At 46.6% G+C, this 20,503-nt stretch overlaps 1 pseudogene across 1 annotated transcript; it reads right to left on the reverse strand.

Moving 5' to 3' along the window:
* Window positions 1-230: 230 nt before the first annotated feature.
* LOC149337046 (uncharacterized) lies at window positions 231-7,599 on the reverse strand (annotated as a pseudogene). Its single transcript, XR_016284594.1, has 3 exons — window positions 7,395-7,599; window positions 2,112-2,539; window positions 231-1,051 (listed from the first exon to the last, which is right to left on the reverse strand). The product of XR_016284594.1 is annotated as an uncharacterized LOC149337046 (transcript).
* Between the last annotated feature and the right edge of the window lie 12,904 nt (window positions 7,600-20,503).

Below are 20,503 nucleotides of genomic sequence, written 5' to 3' on the forward strand. Positions count from 1 at the left end.
CTTCAAAATTTCTCATCGAATACGACGGCCCTTATCGCATCGCCCAGCAAACTTACCCCGTCTAATTTACATCGTGAAGCCGCTTACCTTCTGTTCGGATTTGCGCCATCGTGGTCGAGAAACGGTCGACGTCAACCGTCTAAAGATCTAGTACAATCCTCACCTCTTGCCCTTGCCGTAGATAGTCAGGTCGGCTCCTATTCGCTGTCGGGGCAATTATAGCGAACCATAACGGCCGCACCTGATGTCGCTAAGGAAGACGACAACGAGAAAGACGACGCGTCACCGCGTTGCTTTAGATGGCTTCGGTGGTTAGGCTGGCTGTCTTTTGCGTTATCCGCTGTTCAATTTTCGGAGAATTCTATGCGCGTTTTATCTGTGGATAAACCCTCTTTCGAATGAAACAACTCAGTAACCTTTCAGTAACTCAGTAACAACTAAGTAAGTTGTGAAAGCTTGTCCTAACACTCCTAATCCGATCCAATTTAACAAGTAATTAACGGTAAGCCTTTTTTAAATGTGAACTATTTATTCCGCTGGCGTGTGCGATATCTTACACAGTCTAATCGAACCCAACAGATGTAATCATTCAACCTACTTGTTCTTCAAAACATTTATTAGTATTTATGTTCGCTCCATTGGAACGCAGTCTTATCCGGGTAGGACTACTCGTAATCTGTTTTTAGGAAACAAAAGTGCCCGGTTTGTACTCTACCCTTTCCTTCACCTATGTTATCTTCATAAACTAGCCGCGACGTTATCACTGCTCGCATTTGTTGTTACGTTGGCGCGTTGCGGCCGTGATAGCCACGCCAAGAGCTACAATGCCTATGGCTCCAGCTGTGGCAATGGCCGTTGGCTTGATGACTTCTTCAACGACCTGCTCGGCTTCAGGATCGCAAAGGGTGACCTGGATGCCCAGAGCCTGTAGAAAGCGCACGGCCCATTTCTGGCAGTTGTTCTTGATCAGGTGGTAAATACCAGAGTCACTCATCTTCCTCATCACCGTCTCGATGCCACCCTTGGGGATTTCGTGCTTACCGAGGTGCCTCTGGAAACAAAGAGATAGTGGAACTTTTCCAGGAAGCACTTGGAACATCCCTGAAATATGCAAATTACAAGAGTGCACGTTTGACTAGAGATAGAGAACCGCCTCTCGTGCAAAAGGACAGGGGTTTGAATCCCGATGACGCGCAATTCTCCAGTGAAATCATAACAAAAAAATTACATGTCGATGGCTCATATTGTAGGGCCATTTGGCTACAGTACTAATGAACTTCTCAGAACCACATAACACTGCTGACTTGGGCATACAATTCTCAACACCACTAAATTGGTTTCGACAGTCTATGATATTGCATGTTTTGTTAAAAAACTCTGTAACTTTAGTTTAATCAGTTGGTGCATACCATAAGCATCCTGTTTTTTTAGAGGTTCTGCAATAGGAATGTAATTATTTCAGAAACGGGTGTGCTTATCACTTACCTGAAAGCAACAGAAAAAATAGAGAATAGTATCTCTATTAAAAGCACGGAATATACCTTTAATTAGTTTTTGCTGTAAAGGACACTGAGAGTTTATCACTATATTCGTACAGAAAAAAAATCTGCGTGTGTTGACAATGCTGGACATACGTACGGTGTACTCGCGCTTTTATGAGAAGTACGGCTAGAGGAGACAGTAAGAGCCGTTCTAATGATTATATACATGTATGTCTTTGAAGACAATCCTCCAGGAATAATTTATTTATGCAAACAAATTTAAATTTGTCAGCTAACACTCACTCTCTGGAATATACCGTCTTTTAAAGTTGAGAAGATAAAGCATTTTAAATGTTTGAGAGGTGCTGCTTAAAGAGCGCGCTTGAGTGCGCAGGAAATCATAACCAGAACTGGCTATAAATCGGGTGAGCGTTATGACACGGAGCGCCCTGCGACAAATTGTATAAGTCGAAGTTTAGTCGAATCGCTACATCTAACATAGTGCTTATGTTTGAACGAGAGGATGTAATCCAGGTTAGGTAATATGCACTAAAAACAGTACCGCTAGCACTATTGGTCGAAGTATTTGCGAAGCCTGTTGTCGTTCCAGGGAACTATTTTCATCCTAACCTTGTATGGTTACACGTCCTCCAAGGCGGTCCTCCGCTTCCAGGTGCTGCGTCCGGTCAGGTCTCCTTTGTGGTCCATGTCTGCATCGCAAACCAGCACCTCATCGCCGCCGTAGTCGAAAACCACCAGCCAGTGTTTTTCCCAGTAATTTCCGCTCACCGACCGCGAAGATGAGGCAATGAAAGAGAGCAGCCTAGATCCTGGCTGCTTCATTGGAGTGGCGCAGAGGTAGACGTCGCAGAGGTTGGAATATCGGATGCAGTCGGACATCTTCTTACTTAGTCCCCCTTTTCTGACACCTTGAAGCTCGGCAAGAGCGTGACCAGTACTTTTTCAGGAGCACGATGTACGCAGCTTGAATCAGCGACCGATACCAGGGTGTGCAAACGCACGCTTCTGTTCGGAGGGCTGGTTCCAGAAGGCGTTACCTACGTAGTGGAAAGCGAAATAAAAGTTTTACACAAATAGATCTATTCTATTCACGTAGGTTAAGAGAAAAACACTGAGGTACTAAAACACGCATGCTGAGGATAGTTAAACTGCAGAAGAAGCAAATACCTCGGTGTTCTTCGCTTTGAGCCTCACTCCGAAAACACCCCGTTAGTGCCTCCACGGCTCTTAGCTGCCATCCAACTAGAATGAACTTAAGAGGGTTACATGTAAAAATTAGCATGTCAGCTACCTGGTCTCTGTTTAATTCTACCAGCTTTACATAAACTTCAAGACACCTGCAGTAAAAAGCCGGGAATCTTAGAGGCACATGTTCATGAGCCCCTGCAAAGTGGCTAAAGCTGAATCTTCAAAAAATATTCTGGGAGCCAAAAATGTTTCCCAAAACACCAGCAGTAGCAAGCTGTAAGGGGAATTTAATTCATTTAGCCTAAGGGAGTTTACACACATGTTTCATTCAACTTCAGCCAAGGCATTAGAAACTACCATGCCCAACATTCCAGGAAAAAAATTTTGACCACTAGAAAACTGTAAGACTCTCTTATAGCAATATTGAAGGCAATGGTCTATCCATCTGATCTGTAATAAAATCTTTCTTTTAATGTGTTCCCATCGATCGCGTCGAACAGTGAAGACTGCGAGAGAAAACCAATCGGGAACGCTTGTGACGATAGCAAAATCTTTAATAAAAAAGAGAAAGAGTGCCTTCGGGTGATCTGCGGTTATATAGAATGTTATAGTAAAATCTCATATGAAAGATTTGCGTTCATAAACAGTTTACCGCTCAAAATGGATTTCGCTCAAAATTGCTGGGTGTATAATGCTTGCTATCATACGATGCAACTCCAGATATTCTTCCGACTCCGTCGAATTAATTAAATAATTAAGAAATGCTAATAGTTGACAGCTTCTTATTCAATCGTCTTAGTCTCATGTGCGCTTTTTTAAAGAGGTACTGCGACAATCCCATCCAATTATTGTTGCCTGTAAAAATTGGCCATCGAGCTCGTTCTGGGTAGGTACCGTTTGTCCGGCAGGAAAAAAAACAATATCCGGTGTAGAAATTTGAATTTAAAAATTTTCCTCTAACTGGATATGAGCTTGTAACGTACAGACTGGAAGGATTGCTGCCTGTCGCTTTTAAATGAAAGGCGATGCATCCTAGTCTCTAATGTCACACTGCCATGCCGCTTTGCATGCGGGAGGTAAGGGGTTCGATCCCCAGTCCTGCCGGGTGCCCACCGGTGATAGAATGGGTACAAGTTTAACCCTGGCCCGTTGCTCAGGTTATCTGGTGTGAACTGCTTGAAAAATGCGTGTTTGACCCCCAGCTTGTGAATATTGGGACATGATGCTCCTTGGCCTACGCTGCACTTGCGCTGTAAAAAAATATAATCATCATCATCATCTGGGTCTGCGGATAAAATGAAGGGTCGAAGCACGCAGCATCTGAATGTCGCTGTTTTTGCACTCTCTCGCTTATGAAACCTGGTTTCTATTTTAGAGGTTTCTCTGTGTGCCGTCCTAAAGACGCAGTTTAACCGCAGCGTCACTTTATTTGTAGAGGGAGTTCAAAAACAGACCAAGCTGTTCTTTGTACTGGTGTAAAACCGTCGTAACGCTGAGCATGTTACAGTCGGGAAAATCAACCTCAGCTGTGTCGCCACGCCATCTGACACTGCAGCTTTGGTCTCGAGACCTTGCTGTGCGTATTCACCTTCTTTCGTGCTCGCTGCTGTATATTCACCCTATCCGCCCCTTGTGGCGAGCAGGTCGGTTGTATGCAGTGCCAGGGATGAGGAGCTGTTTTTTCGTAGGGAGCAGGTTTAGGGACCTGAATAGCGGCAAGCCCTTGTCGTAGTGTCGGGAATACTCAGATTGTCAACAATGCGAACGACTGGGCAATTGGTGCTTTTTCGTCTGAAAATCAGCCGGAAAACACAACACAGGAGAAGAGATGAGCACAAGACGAGGCTGGATTGCTCGACTGGTCGACAGGTCAGATTAGTCAGAGGGTCGTGGCGTCTCAACCACGTCAAGCGGGTAATTCAAAACGCATACTATAATCTCGCGAAAACAGCACTGTTGACGCCACTACCCAGTGCTTCATTGGTCTACAGCATCATGAAGTCATTTCACTACCGGTACGTAAGGCCTTTAGAGAGGAATTGCGCTGGAAAAGAAAATGGTACAGGCGGGACTCCACCCACTGGCCCTTGTGTCGTCAGCTGGGCATGCCAACCCTTGACCACTGAATATGTTAAGTGTGTTTATAAGGACGCCTTGCCTGTCTTGTATGTAAAAGAATGAAATAAACAATTAAATGGATATAGCGCAAAATTTATATGAAAATGACATGAAGAACAGTGTACGTGGCTGCGAGGAGTATGGCAAGACAACCGCAGGCCGCTGAGAGGACCCATGAACTCTATTACGGCATACCGTTAAGGTGTAGATTTAGTGTCCCCCGAATTTTTAACCACCTTGTCGAGCGCACAGTTCGTGACAGAGGATGGGAGATGAAGCGCGCGCTGCTCTGCTAGCTGTGATTGGGGCTCGATGGGTCTCAATGATGGTCTCATTAATTGGGTCTCAATGATGAATCGGCTCAGCAACCTTTATTGCCCACTTTATTGTTGTTTTCTGGGTTAAAAAAAGGCGTGTTAGATACATCTAAGGTCGAGCACTTTGAAGAAAAAGAATAAGACTTGATAGAGAAGAAAAACACTTTGGGGGGTTATATTGCCATATATCTCCGAATCTTCAGCGCGTGATCACCGTTCCTCGAGAGCAAATTGGCAATAATATCACAGCGACAATCAGAATGGTTTCGAGGCAATAGGAGGAAGATTGGAAATAGCTGATGAATTTCACCAAGACTGGTTTAGTTTTGGGGAGAGGGTCTTGCATCTCCCACCGCATCGACAAATAAAGCTGTCCCTCAGTAAAGTAAATGTCGAACATGCTCTACTGAACCAAGACGGCAACCGCAAGCTACGGGCGCGGCATTTTCAGCACTCCATGCAGTTTCGAATATCATCTCTCAGCGCTAAAAAGCTCCCCGGGCCTGTATTCTATTATTCTATTTACAGCAGTGCCCCATTCGGGGAAAGAAACGGTTTTATTTTCATCCACATCAACAACATATAAAAAAAAAGTTTTGGAGTGTTCGCGTGAAACTTGACTGAGCAAATTTATCAAGCATACGTTTTTCAAAAGAAATTATAACCGTGGAGGACTCCTTATTTTATTGATTTTGTGAAGTGAAGTAAAAATTGAAGGGAAGTGAATAATGACGCTCTCCTCTTCACTTTTAGCTTCTGTAACAATTTCTAGTACTGGAAGGAGATAATTTCGTTCACATTTCACGGGGTTGGTAATTAGCCATCTTCTATTACCAGTGTAATGTCTGCAGTTTTCGCATAGTGTTCTAGGCCTCTTATTACTTTACGCTTGTATTAAGGACATGCTCTGTGCAATCACCTAAAAATTTTGCTCCTCTCCAATCACTGCATATTGTAGCTAAAATATGTATAATTGCCTACCATTCACTCCTCTCTAGACTTTTGTCGTATTACTAGCAAATGCTCATCTTGGCTTGTTGCCGTAAACGATCAAATGCTGCGTACCCGTTCTTGCCTAGCCCGTCAATGGTGCCTCTTGGTTAAAAATTGGACAGCACTGCAGTCTGCTGCGTTAGAGAAATGCGAAAGCGTTTGTGTTTAAACAGGAACTTTTTTTGCGTCATAGTTGTCACGTGACACTTATCACCTTTCGGGGCCCTTGGATGACGTCAGGAACTTTTTCGCAAGCGATGGTTGTATAGCATAACCGCGCACATCCAGCCCCACTTTACCTTCTTACACTCCACAACGCATTCCCTTTGCGCGTATACTAACTCGCTTGAACTAACGACCCTTCGTGGCGTATGCCTTGCGTGCATGCCTGACCAACAGAGGGCTTGAGTTCAAACCGCAATGCCGGCAAATCTCTTCTTTTGATTGGTCATTTAGACATGCTCTGATGACACGATCTGCCGACAGGTCGTCTACACGCCACTCACGATACACAACATGCTTTCACATTAAAATATCTCGCTCTCATCTTCTGTCTGACGAATACTGGTCAAACTACATAAATAAAACTATTTCAAAGGCTCTGGTCACGCTCGGCTATCTGAAACTTAATATATGGGAAGCTAGTTAGCATGACACTCAGCCGTTTACCCTCAAACTAATTGGCATCATTGCAACATGCGCACTTCATAAGCTCATTTTTACCAATTGTGAAGCCATGATATACTGTGACTAACATGATCAAGTGTCTACACACTGGATTTAAAGTTTACAGAGGAAGGTTGCGCTCCCTATCTTGCCGTTAAAAGCAGTGCAAATAACATTTGGCAATGTGCCATCTCTGGCAGGCGCATCCAAGTAACCGCGTCTGCGTCTGTGGGCTAATGCATTGCTCTCATTAGTGTTCTCACTTGCTATGTCTTTTTGGAATGGTTTTCATTTGAACAATATTTGTGACTGCGTCACTTTTAGGAGATAAATCAAGAATGTATTTGCCTAATGTCCGACGAGTAGCGTTTCTCTGCACTTACGTTAATTGCATCACGATGATTATAAATATCATTTACAATAACCTCGCTTAAAATGAATACTGCTTCATCAATTTATTCTACGGCAAAGTTTCACTAATACATAATTAATTGTTTCATTCTTGGTCTACCTTTGCCCTACCCCTGACCCAGTGCTCGTCCTGCAAATTTACAGCTGAGACGGTGACGTACTAGTATGAGGAAAGAAATAGTAAAATGTCGTAACTCACCCAATGCGAAAAGGTCGCTGCTCAAGAAACGGGAGATTTAAACGCTGCGATGATCAGCGACTTAGCGACGTACAGAAGTTGTTTGTAAATCTGAAAGGAACAGCCCAGATAACCTATTACTGAAATTAAGCCGGTGAAGTTGCTAAGGGCACTGGCTGGTTGCTACTGGAAAAGAGCTTGTAGCTGTGCTCTTGACGGTCTTTAGTTTCCGATAACGTGGCACGTCAACTTATTGTTGTCGAGTTGGTCACTATCAGTTCAAGGAATCCTCCTGCAGCCGTCTGCGCAGGCAATCAACATGGAGTGCGTTGTGGCAGTTCCTTCTTCTACTGCGGCAGATAGTCATGCCTGGGCGGTTCAGCGTCAGCGCAGGAAAAGAATGATAAAGAACAGAACGTGCGCAGTGCTTCGATTAGGGCGTGGTCTTTCAGTGCCTCGATTTTGAAGGTCGAATTTCAGATTATGCTTCCAGATTTTCAAGCTTTAGTGCGTCCTGAGACGATCTTCACATTTTCAGCGCACGTTCTGCCGTTCGCCAGATGCTCTTCACAGAAGTATCGAGGAGTCCTTAAACAGAACATAGAGTCCAGCGAGAACAACATTCACCATTATAAGCGTCCGGCGCATTTGCTGAAACTGATTCGCCCCTTGCGGTTATTCGTTCAGATATTCCAGGGTAGTTGCAAATGAGAGACTGGGACGATCACATCACGAACACTGGTTCTTCCTTTAATGCAGTTGTCATTAATAAATTCCGCAATCTTAACCTGACGTTCAAGAGCTGCTGAGCACATTTGGCAAAGTCACCGCCATGGTAGCTCAGTGGTTATGGCTCTTGGCTGCTCACCGGAAAGACGCGGGTTCGAACACGGCGGCGGTGGTCCAATTTCGATGAATTCGAAATTCTTAGGGGCCCGTGCAGTGTGCGGCGTGATTGCAGCTTAAATAACCCGAGATGGCCGAAATTTCCGGAGCACTTCACTACGGCGTCCCTAAATGTCTGAGTCGCTCTGGGACGTTAAACCGTATCAACTAAACTAAATCACCAAAATTCAAGACTTTCTACGCAAAAATTCGGATCCGTCACTATCATTAAATGCCGAATTGCAATAAAAGAGCACCGTCGTCAGTAGAGATGCCTCAACGATGTCCTGTTGATGCCCTCTGCGGCAGTGTTTTGATAACGCTATCCCATTCTACTCTTAAAGGAGAAACTAGAACGTCCGCCAAGCTTCCTTTTTTTAAATCTCAAATCGTTAAGGGTCCCGTTCAGCAAAAATCCCCGCGTCGGTGTAGTAGCTAGAAAATTCAGATTAGTCAAGAGAGTCATGACATCAAAACCGCATGACCTCGAGCGCTCAGTACAAACAAACCCCATCGATCAAACAAAAAAAAAACACCGATAACGTCACTATACATTTCCTCATTGGTATACGAAGTTGTGACGTCATTCCACCAATATTACGAAGTGCTTTTGAAGAAAGAAGGACAACCGCGCCGGAAAGAAAAATGGTCGGTCCGCTACTGGAACCACTGGAATTTGTAAAGAAATATCGGCGATGTTTAGCACATAATGCGGATGCTCAGCATTAGCTGGTCAACGTCACAAAAGACGGTTGAGTTTGGGAAGAGGAAGCAGTTTTGGTGTTTGGGTAATGCGTTCGATGTGCTCGGCTAGTTCTCTCAGCGTCGAAGTTTAAAATTCTGCATAGATAGAGATGGTTTCCGTGGGAGAACGTCGTGTTCCCGTTGACGGTGGGGTCGATTTACTTGCGGAGTCGCTGCGTCGCACACCTTTTGTAAGTGAGCGCCGCGCTAAAATGGGAGGGAGGAAAAATTCAATGAAAGCCACTGGGTCATGCATCTATTTCGATTATTATTCTTTGTTGTTTTAAATATCATCACACTTTGATGCTGGCTTTCGAGCCACCATTATGCTCACTTCGTTCGTTGAAAACTGGGCTGAGGGCGAAACAATGCGACAGCGCAAGAGCGCAGTCGCGTTTTTTTTTTTATAAATCATGATCTTACCTTCAAGACTGTAAAGAAAGACTGCGAAGGAGATGCGGCCCTACAAAATAAGTCAGCTATTTCTGAATATCCTTTACACATTACGGGAACGTGCTTAGGGGAACGTGCTTATGCCAACGACGGAAAGCAAAAATTTGCATTATTATTCTTATATAATTAACATATCAGTCCATGTTAAAAAAATACCAGTGTTCAGCAACACATCAGTAAACAATGTGTCACTGGCTGCACGACTCTGCAGAACGCGTCGTATTTACAGTCCTTGGCTTAAGTTACTTGGAACGCCCAGTAACTCTACTGATAACGAACCAGACAATAAAGGAGAATAAGATCGTTGAGTCAAAATTTCCTATTGAGTACACTTCGCATATAAGTACCTAAAATATAAATTCAGACAAAAGTGGCGCCTATTTTCTAAACAAATAAACAAATTCATTATGGATGTAGAGGGCGGTTCGTATCGTTGCGTTTTACAAGCTCTAGCACGGTCATGTACTTCGCGGCGGCAGCATTGGTGCCGATGCGGCCTAATCGCAGTTGAAATCTTCACGTCCAGATGTGGTACGCCGGTCCGGTTGATAGTTGGAAGGGTAAATAGACCTAACTAGCACTAAACTTTTGGTCGATGTGATCGGACGGAGCCTACGCAAAATTGCACCCAAGAACGGTATTCAGTAACAATAGATTTCAATATTCATTTCATTTGGCTTAGACGTCAATATGACGAAACAACAGCTGGTGGAGAACCGAGTGGCTAACCACAGACACAGCCGGTCTATCACTCCAGCGCTGCTCGCCAACCTCGTGTCACTCCTTCCAGTCAATCTGAGCCACACCGATCACGCTGCGCCAGTTCTTTCCGCAATCCACGCCCAGTTTCTTTGTCGAGGTTAAATAGACGATGTCTGAAACGCGCTCCGCCATCTTTTAGCGCTCTTAGAATTAGGCCCGCCATATTGATTCTGTCGATGAAGCGAAACTGCTGCCTGGTTCAAGGTAAATACGGCTGAACTCCATGTGAAAGGTGAAATGCCGATGCAATGTTCCGCTCAGCCACGTCTCTGCCAGAATAATACGATGCGCGCGGGAACCACGTTTGCGTTTCAGCTTCTCTTTTACTATTTTTTACGGTGCGCGAACATTTTAACAACACAAAATGTAATGCGAGGTGTCTTGTGTAAGCGGGCCGAGCCGTTTACAGCTATCGCTTGATCCACCGCATATTCATGAACCATTACAGGTTCTCTTTCTCAAGTTACGATACGCTCCACGGTATTCGTCTTCTCTAATCAGAAGAGAAGCCAATAGCATGCATGCAGTAAAAAAGTTTGCCACGTGGGCTTCGTGGCACAAGTAAGTACTGGCGACTGTTGGGGGCAAAATTCTTCTTGAGAAGAACGCCGTCGTGGAGACAGAGAGGAGACAAAGCGCGGCTGAAAGCCTTAAGCATCGTGGCGCGTGTACCTTGAAGGAAGTCAAGTACGGATCGGATATCCGGGTCAGTGCGCTTTGGCAGGCGAAGTCGGTGGGACTGAGGGCGTTGATAAAGGCATCGTCGTCAATAGGGCATTCCGGAGCTGGGTCCACGGGAGCACAGGAAAGGCAGTCGGCATATAAATGTTTATGGTTGGACTTGTACGTCATAGTAACATCATATTCCCGAAGGATTAGGCTCCATCTTGCGAGGCGCGATGCGAGATCCCGGAGGCTGGCTAGCCAACAAAGTGCCTGATGGTCGATGAAAACTGTGAAAGATCTCGCGTAGAGGTACGGATGAAACTTCGAAACTGCCCATAAAATGTGAGACAATATTTTTCGGTGGAAGAGTAGTTGGCCCTCGTCTTGGACAAAGCCTGATTTGCGTAGGCGATCAGCCGTTGTTGGCCTTTCTGCACCCGAACCAGAACAGCGCCCAAACCAACATTGCTCGCGCCGGTGTGCACCTCTGTGTCGGCATTTTCGTCAAAATGCGCCAGTACGAGGGGTGTCTGAAGGCGGCGTTGGAGTATCTGAAAAGCCTGCTGCTACGGGATGCCCCTGGTGAACGGGATATCACCCTTGGTCAAGCAGGTATGGGGTGCAGCAATTCTCGAGAAGTTTTTGACGAACCGGCGGCAACATGCACATAAGCCGAGGAAGTGAAAAACTTCTTCAGGCCCCGCAACAACGGGAAATTCGCAATCGCAACGGTTTTCTCTGGATCAGGAAGGACGCCGTCTCGGTTGACAACATGGCCTAAGGATTTCAGGTCCTCTTAAGCAAAGTTACATTTTTTGGATTTAAGCGTAAAGCCAGAGGACAGTACAGCCTGCAGGACCACCTCAAGGCGACAAAGGTGCACCATAAAATTTGGGGCGAAGACAATTAGATCGTCCAGTTACACAAGACAAATATGTCACTCCAGGTCAGCAAGAACGGTGTCCATGAGTCTGAAAAGTGGCTGGTGCGTAGCAAAGACCGAAAGGCATCACTTGGAACTTGTATGATGCGTCTGGTTTGAAGAAAGCTGTTCTCTCCCGGTCCTTCTCGTAGACCTCCATTTGCGAGTACCCCGACTTCACGTCCATGGAAGAGAAATATTTCGCGTCGTGGAGGCGATCCAAGGCGTCGTAGATTCTTGGCAGAGGATAAACATCTGTTTTCGCGACGTTTTTGAGGCGACCGTAGTCGACGAAAAACCGCAATGCCCCACTTTCTTTCTTCACAAGGACCACAGGGGCTACCCACTGGCTCCGAGATGACAGATAACTTTGGCATCTAGCATTTGCTTAACTTGAGCACTGATAGCGGTGCGTTCCTTAGAGGAAACGCGACAGGGTTACTGACGAAGGGGACGGACACTGTCATCTGTAATAGTGTGGTGCTTTACAAGATGTGCACGTGCCATGCGTGCCGACAACGTCGAGGAGCTACGGTAGCGGTTGAGCAGGATTCGGAGTTGACAGTGGTGAGACAGGTCCGGATCCACGTCGTAGGTCAGGTCGGTAGGGGTGTCGAATACAGTTGGCTGCGCGATGGTTAAACTATGCGCGCACGTAGTTTCTTTCGTGGCTTCAAGGTATGCCACAGTTGTCCCTTCTTCAGGTGATGTGTTCATCGCTGTAGTTTGAGAGCAAGACGTAAACCATTCCATCGAAGAGAATAACTGCACGGGCAGCAGCAATGCCTCTTGCCAGGAGCAAAACCTGCTTGCTCTGGACGACACCTTCTGTTGCTTGGAGTGTCATTGCACCGACGGTCACCATGGCGCTAGAACGGGGCGGCACGCTCACGTGCTCGTCAATATTGTGTAGTGCAGCTGGTAGTGGGCTGTGAGTTCGGAGGGCGTTCTCAGTCGAAAACTTGACAGACTTCGCCAGCAGGTCGATGACTTCGCCGCGTTCTGTTAGGAAGTCCATAACGAGGATGACATTACGGGAGCACTGAGGTAGCAAGACGAACGCTGTCAGGAAGGTTTCCCCTTGCACTGTTACTCGCGACGTGCACATTCCCGTGGGCTGAATCAAATGGCCTCCGGCGGTATGTATCTGTGGGCTGTCCCAGCTGGTACTCATCTTCTTGAGCGCGGCGGCTACCTGGCCACTAAGCACGGAATAGCCGGCGCCAGTATCTATAAGGGCGGTAACGTCGGTTCTGTCGACTGAAGTCTGTAGGTCCGCAGTGGATGGCATCGCGCTTCGACAATGTCCAGGCGTTCGGTCGCGGCTTTGGTGCGTCTAAGGGGAGATGTTGGGTCGGCGATTGGCGGCGGAGTGGCGGCGAGGATCGTCGAGTCGTCGTGGCGTCTGGCCGACAGGCAACTGAGACGTCTGGAGCTCAGTGTTTCGAGGCAGGAGCGAAGTGTCTTGCGGCTTTGGAGGATCTTTGAGTTTGCGTCGTAGAGCAGCCGAACCTCCAGAGGCTGCTGCGTCTAGTTTCCCCAGCGCGGACTTTAGGATTGCTTCCGCGGCTCAGGAGAACCGTATCAGTGAGGCGAGGGGGATCGCAAAAAGCGGCCTGGGTCGGGATCGGTCTGCACAATGTAATCCGTCATCTCCCGCGGCGTCTCACAAGGCAGCGCACGGCGTGCATCGAAAGGGTAACCTCGGAGACCCAGTCCCTTGTACGGGCAGCGGCGACAGACGTGCTCAGCTTCGCCGCAATGGTAGCACAACGGTCAACGGTCTGAGGTCTACTAGTCGTCGCGCCGTCGAAGACCCGCGCGCAGCATGACGTTCGGCCTGGAACGTGAAAAAGGAACGGCTGGTGTGGGTGCCTCGTAGCGCATTGTTGATAGTGGCACGTGAAGGCTTGCGACGGCGGCATAACTGAAGGTCTGGGGAGGCGGAGTGGCTGGACCGAGTGGCGAGACGCTCAGTGCCTGCTGCACTTCTTCACGTACGACTTCAGAAACGTGGAGACCTGTGGCCGTGCACGGTCGGCAGGTACATGGCTACCTCTATTCTCACTATGGTCCGGATCAGGTTGCGCAGCGATTCTGCAGAACGGGTTACAGTTCCCTTAACACTGGCGGCGATCATTGATATATTGGTGCGCTGGTACCGCCGGCCTCGCATGTCAAGGGACTTTTGTTGCCGCCTAACTGTCGAAGTCAGCTACTGTCGCCGGAGGAATGCCCACTAGGGCAATGAACAGCTGTTCGTGCGTGACGGAAGCGCCGTTTCATCTCTTCACCATGCACGGCCACGCACTCGTGCGGATACTGGATGCGGTTCTCGTGAAGTAGTCCGGCATTGTCCATGCGAAATGTACAAGTAGAAGTGCGCAGTAATTACGTCTTGAATGTGTCCCATGTGCGCAGGCTTGATTCGCGATTCTCGAAACATGTCCTCTCAGTCTTCAAGTGCGAAGTACGCATGACGCAACTTAGTGTCAGTTCCTACGCATTGAAAACGGCCGCTCGGTCGAACTGCTCCAGCCAGCCACTCCTTGACGTCTTCATGTGAAAAATCGTGAAAACGAGGTGGGTCCCGCGCGTGGTGGAGGCGCTGTTGATGCTGGCGAATCATTGTTTCCACGCCGACGCTTTTTCTTTCCTTGCGGTCAGGGAGAAGTCTGAATTCGAGTGGCAGGCCTTTCAGTATGTGACTGGTCTGGTGAACTGGAGTGTCCAGCGTTGGTATGCATCCTGGGCTTCATTCCCGGCTTGTAGGGGGCGTTCGGTACATGGAAGGCGTACCCAGCGCCTTGAACCAGATGTCACGTAAGTAAGTAGCCTTGCGGGCGGATAAAGAACGAAGCCGGATGACTTAAGAGAGGCAGCGGTCAGGAAGAACGTCCGAAGAGAGTGCACGAGCCGCACACTTCTTCCTCCGAAATCTTCGTTGGCCGCTTTAGCGCTGGTGGCTATATAACAACAGCCGCAGGTTGAGGGCAAAACATGAAACTCTGGTGGATCCCTAGTCACGTCGGAAAAAAAAGCGACTAGACAGCAGACCTTTGCGCGGCTCAACCTGACGACAACGAAATAAGTAAGCGCGCACACCTTTTAAAGATTGCATGACCTTAGCGCCTGGTAAATTAGGAAAAAAAATGGCAGCCTGCTAGGAATAACAGAGTAAATAACAAACCTCACTTGGTAAAGCCAGTTTTATGTGAATGGGAGTATCGCACAGACAAGAAACGTTTCAAGGAAGTGATTCTCAGCTGTCTTCGTATAGGGCACAGACACCTTACTCATCCACACATCACTTCATTCTGACAAAGGAAGACAAGACGCTATGTGAATCTTGCATAGGTGTACTAACGCTACACAACGTTTTATTTTCATGCAGGAAACTGAAAACGCCCAAAAACATTTTGCTGTGGTCTACTGTGAACGCATAAGAGCATTCAATATTCCTCATTGATGAAAATTGTCTTGTTGATTTGCCCAGTATTTTTTGGTTTTTAAAAGATGCAAATGTATTGAAGTATAGACTGGGAAAATTATAGTGACTTTCTATTCTTTTGTTTGGAGCATGTTATAATCAGTTTCTGGTGTGTCATAAAACTCAGCTGAACTGAACCCAAAGCACCATGCCCTGATTATAGCTTAGTTCTTCACGTGTTCAGTTGTTGAGTTTCTCCAGTGTCTTTATTTTTAGAAGCACCAGCAAAGCACTTTTGACCGTGCATATGTCGCATGAGGTTACTAACTGTATTCCCCTAATGTGGTGCGGCACCCTCTAGTTACGGGCATTAATGCGCATTTGTGGTGTAATATGTGCTATGTATGAAAAATGATGAGCGAATATTTCATTTCTTCAAGCTTCCTACAATCCACATCCAGAAGAGGAAAGTTCACGGAATGGACGCTCTTTTTCGTCAAACGCGCCTTCATGCAGCAGAAAAGGTTGCTGTGTCTGCGTCTTTGAATGAAATATTGAAGAAAATGCATGTTTGCTTTTCTGTTGTTGATATTTACTTTAACACTGAAATATAGCTGCACAGACGACTTTCGCTTAGTTTAAAATGGGGTGCTGTAAGCTGAGACAGGTGAAATTAAGAGTGGGAACTGCGCCGGGCTCTGTAACGATGACTTTGAAAAGCGTAGCTGCTCATTGTACATTTTGATTTAAAGGACATAACACAGCTGGCCATGTGCCCTGTCTTATTACACTGCTGTGCGGGCCCTCACATGAAAATGAATCAGGATTGATACTGCGCGACGCTTAAACCGTTGCCTAAACTCGCGCAATGAAAACGAGATCCGGACTTCTCAAACGTACTTGCCGGTGCCGAATCTTGTCACTTTTCGCCCCAAACTTCAAGCGAAGGGGATGACGCGGTAGAAGCATACCTGCTATGACTAAAGGACAAAACGACAAGACAGGAGCTAAATTGGGTAACATATCTGCGCTAGAAAAAGCGGAGCGGCTGTAGCTTGGAGTTTTAAATCGTGTCGTGAATATATATGGCAGCTTCACCAATACCAAGAAATCACGCTATACACGGGGGCAGGCTTCTGTGGCTACAAGGTGCAAGCTACGAGGGCGAGGCGCAGGGCTTTCACAAGCCCTCCGTCATCATCCGCTCACGAAGTAGAGAGGCATTAAACTGTCGGCTCCCGCTCGGAGCTTCCACTGCGTAGCCACAGAAAGCTGTCCTCAAGAATAGTAAACGACCCACATACTCTACCTAACCAAGATGTCAACCTGAAGCTACAGGCGCGGTGTTGCCAGACCTCCAAGCAGTTTTGCATATCATCTGTTCGCGGCGGAAATTCTCGTAAAGCCTCTGAAAAGCGTTTTCGTGCCCCGTCACTAATAAACGTGGACTCCAATCGGCCAGTGCGACACAGGCTGGAGACTTGTTTATGAAAGCAGGTGACATCATGGGCATGTTTATGTCACTAACAGCTTGACATCTCACCTTACGCCCCGCGGTATTAGAGCAGCGAGCATTGAGAGAGGACCGAATGTAATGTAAAGGAAATACGTTGCTACAGAATAGAGCGCCAAGTGTCGAAGAGAGCCGCATATCTGTCGTTATCTCCTCTTTCACGCTCGCATTCTCGTTGGCTGCGTCTGGGGAACGCGTGAGTCCTATCATTGGCCGCATATCTCTTATCATCTCCTCTTTCACGTTCGCATTTTCATTGGCTGCTTCTGGGGAACACGTGAGTCCTATCATTGGCCGCTTCTCGAGCGTGCGCAGCCTTGCACACTCTCCCCTTATCACGTTTCGTCTTCGCTCTTTGTATTGTTTTTGCGCTTTGATCCCTTCCATGCATTATTTCAAGGAAACGATTTCTGGCACAGACCACATAACGCTTCACGCCTAAAAACTGTTTATATTCATACCGGAATTGGGAACAGTGCGGTCATTACCAGTAGCCGAAAAATGATGTGAAAGCAGGCACACACGCCATCACTAAGGCGCTGGAGCAGAGGCGTTTTGGCGGCTCGCTCTATCCCATAGTAACCGCAGCAGGGCGAGCATTTGTTGCAATACTGTATTTTGAGTGAACCGAATGCTGATCCCATCAATTTAAAGTGCTGTGAACGAATGCCCGCATGCCCGGACAAGCTTTTGTTTTTCGGCGTCTGCTTTCCTCCTTCGGTCATCGACGAGATATCTTGCTGCTACTAGTGGTTTTCCGAAAGCTCCGTTTTTGTTTTGTCGAGAATAGCCGCGGCCGATGCGACGTTTTGATTAATTCTTATCCGAACAGGCAAGGACCCTTCCAAGCTTCGGAACCGCACGTGAAAAAAAAAAGAGATCGTCGTTTCCCGCACAATGTCTTCGTTTTGCCGTACTTCGGAAGCGCAAAAGATCGTGCGATTTCATGTCCAGCATTCACGTTCATACCCTGAATGGCTACACAGCTGTTCGGCTTCATAATCTCGCCCCAAATTTTTATACACGTTTCTAGAATTCCACAGTAAGCCAGAAACACCTCATTTCAGCCACCAGCCTTTAAATACACACGGTCTGTAATCCGTCAAATATCAATGGATGCGTCATAAGAAAATTCTCTGTGGTCAATACGTACATACAGTCCTGTAAATTCCGTAACTGCGGAATTCGGCGCCAGGTGGAATACGCCGCCTGGTGTTCGTGTCGTCTGTATGGAGCTTTTTAAACAATAATAATAGAAGAGCTGGCTCCTAAATACAAGTAAAACATTGTCACGGTTAATTTTGCGACGTGCCCAAGATATAATAGACTTTCTACCCAAAGTAAAGTTTCATTCCAGTTTGCGTTTAAGTTGCTACAACTCTTTTAAGCATGATAACTTGTCGCATGTTTCCACACTTTTCATAGGAGGAGGAGGATGAATAAGAGGAAAGGCAGGGAGGTTAACCGGAAGAATAATCGGTTTGCTACCCTACACGGAAGGTAGGGGGTAAAAAATGAAAGACAAGGAGAGTAACAGAAAATTTCATAATGCGTTTTTCATGTGTAGTGTTCGAGGGGTCTCATTACTTATTGTTTGTATTCATGAAATGCCTGCGGCCATCCCCTCAAGAATTCGCCTCTTCTCCAATGATTGCATGTTATAATCTAAAATGTGCATACTCATGGACCATTACACCCTCTCAGTCGACCGATATTGTATTACAAACTGATGCGTACCTCGAGAGATGTCTTTCAATAATAATAAATGCTAACTCATGGCCTGTTCTCACCAAAATCCTTCGTAAACGTACTTGTGGAACCCATCAATGGCGCCTATTCGTTTCAATATCTCGTTCATCTTCCGCCCGAGTGTACTTGTCAGACGACATAGCTAAAATTACTCGAAATGCTCTCCGTACGCTAAACTATTTGATACTTAATCTGTGGGAAGAAAGTTCGCATGTCATTCATATGTTTACCATTAAAACTGAACTTGCATCGTTGATCATTCATCATGCGCACCTTATCACATCGCTAGAATCTGTTCAGAAAAGTGCCCTGCTTTTCACGGTCACCGATTAAGAGCCACGATATATTGCGACTAACATCAATACGTGTCTGTACAGTGAATTTTAAGTTCACAAAGACAGCTGGCGCTCCTTATCTTGCCGCCGAAAAAGCAGTATAAAAAACACCCGGCAATCTCTCCTCTTTCTAAGGCAAATCTATGATAACGCCGTCCACACAACAATCAAAGTTTTAAGCGCTCTTCTTAATGCACTAACACATTTCTCTCATTACCGTTACAATTTGCTATATCCTTTTCTAATGATTGTCGTTTTAATAATATTTGTTACAGCTTCACTTTGAGGGAAAAAATGGATGATACATTTGTCTGGTGTTCGACGCGTAGAGGTTTTCATTAATTGAATAAAGCTGACTATGAATATCAGTAATTATATATACACGATTGAAATGTCTACTCCTATATTAGTTTATCCTGCGATAAAGTTTCGCTTATACATAATTATTAATTTTGTCCTTAGTCATTCATCCCTGCCCCCTTCTTCATGCTAATTTCCAACTTAAAGGAGACGGTGACGTACAGCCGCCCACAGACTTAACACGAATGACGGAACGCGTCGCCTAGGCTGCCGTCAGCGCCACGATGCGATAGTCATTGGTGCGAGACAATGCTCTCGGTATGTTTACAGTGGTTGACGATAGCTGTTGCGCAGCTCACTTTGACTGCTTTTCCTCTTGTGTGCCTGATCGCAGCGTCGACAGCGCGCTCGTCACGTGGGCGTTTCTGCCCTTTTTGCTCGCTGATTCGGCCTCCACGGCCCCGGCAACGCTCTTAAAAGTTTTCTTATAGCGGCGACCAGGAATTGTGCGCTCAGCTGCCGCCGTTCGCACCAGCTATCGTCAACTACCTTAAACATTCCGACAGCATTGTCTCGCACCCGATGACTATCGCTTCATGGCGCTGACGGCAGTCCAGGCCACGCATTCCGTCATTCGTGTTAAGTCTGTGGGCGGCTGTACTTGTATGAGCAAGGAGATCTCAAATGCAACACCTCAACCAGTGCAAAAAATTCGCCGCTGAGGAACGGGAGAGAGATATCACTGGTCACCGAATTTACGACAATCATAAGGAGAGTGCAAAGATGAAAATGAAGGGTTGGAATAAACCACCAAAATGAAGGATGTGCATTTGCTAACGGCGCCGGCAGCTTTCTGCTGCTCGCCCTAACAATCCCCTAGCAATGCCCCTAGCAGGCCCCTAGCAATGCTCTTGACGGTCGCGAATTCCAGTTTCCGATAACGTCGCACGTCAACCTGTTGTGTTCGAGTTGTGCACTATCACCTCTTGGATTCCTCTTGGAGTCGCCAGCGGCAATCAGCATGGCGTACGCTGTGGCAGTCCTTTCTTCTACTGGGGCAGATAGCAAAGGCTAAGCCATGTCCGGTACGGCTAGGCCATGTGATCATATGTGCAGGCGAGATGACCGCTGATGGCCTCCTTCGTCAGAAATTTGCCATGCCCACTATACGCCAAGAAAAACTACTCTTCAAAAAATAGAAAAGAATAACAAAGAACAGAACATGAACAACGCCCCGGTTAGGGCCTTGCATTCTATAGCTTCAATTTCGAGCTTACAATTTTCAGCTTTTTAAGATTCATTAGATAATACGGAGAGTTGAGCTAGTTGGTACATGTTGGTGGGAAAAAACAGCGCTAGAACGAAGAACAA

The sequence above is a fragment of the Amblyomma mixtum genome, chromosome 7, assembly GCF_055824585.1.
Source record: "Amblyomma mixtum isolate Tamu chromosome 7, ASM5582458v1, whole genome shotgun sequence".
Lineage (NCBI taxonomy): Eukaryota > Metazoa > Arthropoda > Arachnida > Ixodida > Ixodidae > Amblyomma > Amblyomma mixtum.